Consider the following 7,781-nt stretch of genomic DNA (forward strand, 5'->3'; position numbering starts at 1 on the left):
GGGTTTCCATGTGGTCTGTCTGGGCCAGATCCTCAGCTCCATTTATACTAGCTAAAGATCTGACCCTCTGTGTTTAACTTAATTGGCACAAAAGATCTTGGAAAAAGGAAAGATTCCTGTTGTTAGCTGCCTCCTTAATATGGGTTCCAAGCAGAGCAGATTGAAAAAAGGAATTTTTATCCTGTAGGAAACTCAATATTTTGACATTTTATTTTCATCCCCAATTGGGATAAAAATTGCAATACAGAGACGACTCGCACAATGAAGAGTTCTGAAATGTTTGATTTTGAAATCTCAACGTGTTCCATTCTGACATGATCAAAATGAAATCTCAGGATTCCCCAAATGAAATGTTTCATTTCAATTGTCCCCAACAGAAAATGTCACCAAACTTGTTCTTTTCCCACAGAAAAGATCAATGAATCCCCCTTTTCCAGTGAGAAACCATTTTTTTTCCACCAGCCCTAGTACCAAGTTATTTTTTTGCTTCCTAGGAAATCCTCTGTATCATAGCCATGTGTCTGTAAAAACAGACAGATATAGATGTTATTAAAATCCTGATATCGGCACCTGCCCCTGTTAGACATAATTACCACACCTCTTTCCCCACCTATGCTGTGGTTAACATTTGCTTTAGAATCGGAGTTCACAAACACAAACCATGGTTATTTGAGGTTAGATCCATGGCAGGAGTCTGTCTTATGCCCTTTATGCGGTTGATGCCGTGAACTGTGCTCCTAGTTCGCCATTCCATCCCTTTTACATTGGTTGCTGTCTCCATCATCTTCCCTCTTGCATGCTCCTGTTGTTTCTGTAGGTCTCATCACAGGACATCGCCCCTGTGCCATTCCAGTAGCAGGCAGAGACAGGGGATGCCCAGCAGGGGGGGTTAGATGGCAGGAAGTCTCATGAACTAGTAGGAATTTTCTGCAGTCCTGGCACAGATTCAGCCCTGTGCCTGTACAGAGCACAGTAAGGTGCAGCATGCATCTTCTCCCTCCTCGGGTAATTTGGCCCCAGCACAGATTAGGGCATCCGTTTGCTGAACTGTAATGTACAGCACCATTTATATCACCAGTGAATGGGGCCCAAGGAATCCTAGCGCTTCATTCTCCTCTTGTTACGCTGGTGTAAATTAAGAGTAACTCCACTGGCATATATGTACTTCCTAATTTTGGAGGTGCTTCTCTATTACATGGATAGATGTTGAGTAAGAACCTACAGAGAGCAACCCCAAAAAGGCAGAGGAGGAGTTTTCTGCCTGTGGCAAAGTTTCCACCCCAACACGGCCTCCTAGCTGGCTGTGGTGCTGTGAAAACATTTGTCTCAGTTTCCCCCACCATCCTTAGGCCTGCTCCAGGCATAAAAGTGTACTAGCCCTCGGCCAGACTACTTTACAGAGTCCCTTACTAAAGTCCTAAAGGAATGTATACAAAACCCAAATCTTCATCCCAGCTGAGTTTAGCTAGCAGTTATGCTCAAATACATTTGTTAGTCTCTAAGGTGCCACAAGTACTCCTTTTCTTTTTGCAAATACAGATTACCACGGCTGATACTCTGAAAACTACCATAATAGTTTCTTTCCTGTACCTGTGCAGAGTTCAGCAGGATACTTTCATGTCCAACTTTGGTTATATCCTAGAAAGGGAAAGGTGTTTGAAATTTGGCTAAAGGGTAGGATTTAGAGTTTGCGGGTCAAATCCAGTGGGTGTAAATCTGGTCAGCTCTATTCATCTTAATGAAGCTACATCAATGTACTGCAGCTGAGGATCTGGGGGTCCAATGATCTGTTCAGGGTAGCAACTCCTGTAAACCAAGCAAGCCACCCAAATGAACGCAGCAATCATCACAGGAACCTAGTGTCAGTATCCCCACCATATTTCTCTTCTGCCCCCAAAACACTCTCTCTTTGCCCTGTGAATGAAATAAAAGTATCCCTCTATCAAGTCACATGCTCCACAAATTGTTAAACCAAAAAAAAAAAAAAAAAAAAGTACAGCAAAACAACCCTAAACTAAAATAAAATCAGCTTTTGTCATTTAAAACCGAAACACAACCACATTTGGAAAACTGACAAGACATCCTTTTGTCCACGCTCCCAATGGGCTCTGAAATCCTGGGCATTAGCAAACTGGCCAGGTTTCCACCCCCCCGGTTCTTGCTCTTTTAAAGTTGCAGATTGAGCTTGTTCCTCCTATCTGAATATACAGTTAGATCCAGTTTTAACACTTATTAAATGCGCCTAGATGCAATACTGATGAGTACACTGTAAATATGCTAAACTGTGAGCTTATTGGAGCAGGGACCATCCCTTCCTGGATGTGTGGAAAGAACCTTGCATGTTGTAGAGGTGGCCATAAATTATTAAATAATTATAAAAATTGATTATTAATAATCAGGGGTCAAATCAGGGATAAGTGATGAGCTCTGCTTCTGTCCCATTGGTCACATCCCCTTCCCTATTGACTCCTCCCCTTTCACCTTTTATCGGTACACCTCCACTTCCCCCATTTCCCTCCCTGGAGGTTTTGTTTCTCTGTCTTTTCTTCCGTCTTCCCATTCCTCTAATCACTGGCTGTAGCTAGGAAGAAACAGTCAGTGACACTTCATGGAGGAAGCAATGATGCGCACAGGGATGTGGGTGGTTTGTGAGAGTAAGGTAGTGATGCAGGCAGGGAGAGTATGCCACAACTTTTCTTCATAGCCCTACTCAAGTGCCTGCAGTCCCCTTCTGGGCATGTCTGTTCAGCCTGGGAAGGCCCGTTTCCCCTGCTTCACTGGGAGTTCCCTCCATCGTTTGATTTCTTTTTGCCCTACTCTTTGACTTTCTCCTCTTTCCTAGGTAGTTCTCCTCTCCTCCTTTGGGGGCTTTTGTTGTCCTGTTCAGACACACAAGAAATTTATCTGTCATATTTTCAGACAGCTCATTCAATGGTGGAACATTTCCCAATTTGCATACAAAAAAACTTCGCTCAAAAGTAAAGGGTTCATATGTGCAGTGATCATTGTCACAAACACTCAAAATCCAGGAAATAAACAGTTAAGTCCTTATATGCATTAAATGCTAAACTCCATTAACAGCAGCAACATGCTACCAACCCTGTGATCACAGAAAGCATCACACACTCAGTGATCTCAATTCTTTCAAGAGGGGCTAGCCTTTTTCCTTTGTCAAGATACTCTTGGTGCAGGAGAGAGGGAGAGACCATCAGAAAGCCAGTTGCAGCTCCCTGATTCTCAAACCCACCTTAGTCCTGATATAAGTTAGAGCAGCCTAAGGGCTGCTGTGATTTATGGCTGTGGTTAAGGTACTCTAAGGGATCTTACCGTATGCTAGCAGAGAATTGCTGTAGAGGAGCAGAACTCTGCACCATCTGTTCCGTCACAACACACCCCTATGCTGGAGTGGGGAGAAGAAGAAATTTAGGAGCCAGCTCTGCAGGCTTTATGCAAATTGGGAATTCACATCTGCTGGAAGAATTCTCAGATGGCCAGTTGCAGCCACATTACATCCCCTTTATGCTGCTTAAACCATGTAGAGAGGATGGAAATGGGGCTGAGAATCTGGCCCAAAATTCTTATTAAGCAGTACACTATATTATCTGCATTAAAAGAGGGAAACCTATTTTGTGCTTATTGTACCTCAGTCACAAAGCAAGCATGTTTCTTTAGAAGCACAATACATTTTTCATAATTTTTATTTCAACAATACTAGCAGACAGTGTTAAAAAGAATCAAGGTAGCAGTTAAGGCCAATGTGGTTGATGGAGCAATTTGTATAGGTATAACCTATGTTTGGTAAACTAAAGTTAATGACTTATGTGGAGTTGGTTTGCTTGTTTAGCATCTTATACATACGTGAATTTAATAGTTTATTTCCTGGCTTTTGAGGGTTTGTGTCAAAGGTAGTTGCATGTGGACATCCTACACTGTTGCGGAAACCATGCACACACACTCTTCTTATTCACCACTGACTTGCCCTTTCAGTCATTAGTTACTCCTGTGCAAATTGGATGTTAAATGCTACAAAATCAGAATGGTAGCATTTTATTACACTTGATTTGCACAAGTGTAGGTTACTATGTAAAGTGTAGGAGGGTGGAAATCAGACTCTCCGTGTCAAATTTTCAGAAGGGCCCAAGAGACCTACGAGAAAAGCTGTATGAATAACTGATTTTTTGGTTTGCTGAGAGTTCCGGAAAGAAATTAGTTTGGAGTTGTCAAGGTTCCTCCCCCACTCTGAACTCTAGGGTACAGATGTGGGGACCTGCATGAAAAAACCTCCTAAGCTTATCTTTACCAGCTTAGGTCAAAACTTCCCCAAGGTACAAAATATTACCCCCGTTATCCTTGGAATGGCCGCTACCACCACCAAACTAATACTGGTTACTGGGGAAGAGCTGTTTGGACGCGTCCTTCCCCCCAAAATACTTCCCAAAACCTTGCACCCCACTTCCTGGACAAGGTTTGGTAAAAAGCCTCACCAATTTGCCTAGGTGACTACAGACCCAGACCCTTGGATCTTAAGAACAATGAACAATCCTCCCAACACTTGCACTCCCCCTTTCCTGGGAAATGTTGGATAAAAAGCCTCACCAATTTGCATAGGTGACCACAGACCCAAACCCTTGGATCTGAGAACAATGAAAAAGCATTCAGTGTTTTACAAGAAGACTTTTAATAAAAAATAGAAGTAAATAGAAATAAAGAAATCCCCCCTGTAAAATCAGGATGGTATATATCTTACAGGGTAATTAGATTCAAAACATAGAGAACCCCTCTAGGCAAAACCTTAAGTTACAAAAAAGATACACAGACAGAAATAGTTATTCTATTCAGCACAATTCTTTTCTCAGCCATTTAAAGAAATCATAATCTAACACATACCTAGCTAGATTACTTACTAAAAGTTCTAAGACTCCATTCCTGTTCTGTCCCCGGCCAAGACGACTACAGACAGACCCACAAACCCTTTGTTTCTCTCCCTCCTCCCAGCTTTTGAAAGTATCTTGTCTCCTCATTGGTCATTTTGGTCAGGTGCCAGCGAGGTTACCTTTAGCTTCTTAACCCTTTACAGGTGAGAGGAGCTTCCCCTGGCCAGGAGGGATTTCAAAGGGGTTTACCCTTCCCTTTATTTTTATGACACGCCCCCCAAATCTCAGCTAGGGTGAAACACTGGCTGGGATTTCTTCCTGGAGCTCTAGGAAAACAGAGTTAATAAGACACATGCATCTCTAAATATACTACCAAGTACATAAAGACTAACAATATTTTCCACATCTCAAGGACGATTTTAACCAGTTGATTCTGGGAAACTTTCACGGGAGAGTGCATCAGCCACTTTGTTAGAAGCTCCTGAGATGTGTTGGATGTCGAAATCAAAATCTTGGAGAGCTAAACTCCACCGAAGAAGTTTTCTGTTAGTTTCTTTGACGGTGTGAAGCCACTTTAGTGCAGCATGGTCGGTTTGCAGGTGGAAACGCCGTCCCCAAACATATGGGCGTAGCTTTTCCAGAGCGTAGACAATGGCATAACATTCTTTTTCAGTGACTGACCAGTTGCTTTCCCTCTCAGACAGTTTTTTGCTGAGATACACTACAGGGTGGAATTCTTGATCAGGTCCTTTCTGCATTAAAACTGCTCCCACACCACGCTCGGATGCATCTGTGGTTACTAGGAACGGTTTGTCAAAGTCTGGGGCCCTTAGTACAGGGTCAGACATGAGTGTCGCTTTAAGCTTGTTAAAGGCCTTCTGACACTTTCCGGTCCACTGAACAGCATTTGGCTGTTTCTTTTTGGTTAGGTCTGTCAGTGGGGCAGCGATTTGGCTGTAGTGCGGTACAAATCGTCTGTAATAACCGGCCAAGCCTAAGAAGGATTGAACCTGTTTCTTTGACTTTGGGACAGGCCACTTTTGGATAGCATCCACTTTGGCCTGTAGGGGGCTGATAGTTCCTTGACCCACCTGGTGTCCAAGGTAAGTCACTCTGTTTAGGCCTATTTGACACTTCTTAGCCTTAACAGTTAGTCCTGCCTCCCTTATGCGCTCAAGGACTTTTTGTAGATGTTCCAGGTGGTCTGCCCAGGAATCCGAAAATATGGCCACATCGTCAAGGTAGGCGACTGCATATTCTCCTAATCCCGCTAGGAGACCATCTACAAGTCTTTGGAAAGTGGCGGGTGCATTTCGCAGCCCGAAAGGGAGTACATTAAATTCATACAGCCCGAGATGTGTGATGAAGGCTGACCTTTCCTTGGCAGATTCATCTAGCGGTACCTGCCAGTACCCCTTGGTTAAGTCCAAGGTAGAGATGAACTGGGCCCTTCCCAGTTTCTCTAATAGTTCATCTGTGCGTGGCATGGGATAGTTGTCTGGGCGAGTTACAGCATTTAGCTTACGGTAGTCCACGCAAAAACGTATTTCCCCATCTGGTTTGGGAACTAGAACCACTGGAGATGCCCATGCACTTTCAGAGGGGCGGATTACACCCATCTGTAACATATCCTGGATCTCCCGTTCTATAGCAGTTTTAGCTTGAGGAGACACCCGGTAAGGGTGGACCCTAATTGGGTGAGCATTACCTGTGTCAATGGAGTGGTATGCCCGTTCAGTCAGTCCTGGGGTGGCTGAGAACGTTGGCGCGTAGCTAGTGCACAGCTCCTGGATCTGCTGTCGCTGCATACGCCCAAGGGTCATGGAGAGGTTCACCTCTTCCACACCACCAGCACATTTCCCTTCATAATAGACACCTTCAGGCCACTCAGCGTCGTCTCCTCCCTGGGCTGTAAACTGACAAACCTTTAATTCTCTGGAATAAAAGGGCTTTAGAGAATTAATATGATACACCTTAGGCTTTCGGTTGGAGGTGGGGAATGCTATGAGATAATTAACAGCTCCCAGGCGCTCCTGGACCACGAATGGCCCTTCCCACGATGCTTCCATTTTATGGGCCTGGAGCGCCTTTAAGACCATGACCTGGTCTCCTACTTTGAAGGAACGCTCTCTGGCATGTTTATCATACCAGGCTTTTTGCTCTTTTTGAGCATCCTGTAAGTTTTCTCTAGCAAGGGCTAAAGAGGTTCGGAGGGTGTTTTGTAGGTTGGTTACAAAGTCCAGAATGTTAGTTCCTGGAGAAGGTGTAAATCCCTCCCATTGCTGCTTCACCAACTGCAATGGCCCCTTAACCTCACGGCCATATACAAGTTCAAATGGGGAAAACCCTAAACTGGGATGTGGTACAGCTCTGTAGGCAAAGAGCAACTGCTGCAACACTAGGTCCCAATCATTGGAGTGCTCATTTACGAATTTACGTATCATGGCCCCCAAAGTTCCATTCTCCACCATGCCATTTGTTTGATGATGGTAAGGAGTGGCAACCAAGTGATTTACCCCATGAGCTTCCCAAAGGTTTTTCATAGTTCCTGCCAGGAAATTAGTCCCTGCATCTGTGAGGATGTCGGAGGGCCAACCTACCCTGGCAAAAATGTCTGCTAGTGCCTGGCACACACTTTTAGCCCTGGTGTTGCTTAGAGCTACTGCTTCCGGCCATCGGGTGGCAAAATCCATGAAAGTCAGTATGTACTGCTTTCCTCTGGGTGTCTTTTTCGGAAAAGGACCCAGAATATCCACAGCTACTCGCTGAAATGGAACTTCAATGATGGGGAGTGGCTGGAGAGGAGCTTTGACCTGGTCTTGGGGTTTTCCCACTCTTTGGCACACCTCACAAGACTGGACATAGGTAGAAACATCCTTGCCCATTCCCTCCCAGTGGAATGACCCC

This window comes from Lepidochelys olivacea (assembly GCF_965140295.1).
Source record: "Lepidochelys olivacea isolate rLepOli2 genome assembly, chromosome: 27".
Lineage (NCBI taxonomy): Eukaryota > Metazoa > Chordata > Testudines > Cheloniidae > Lepidochelys > Lepidochelys olivacea.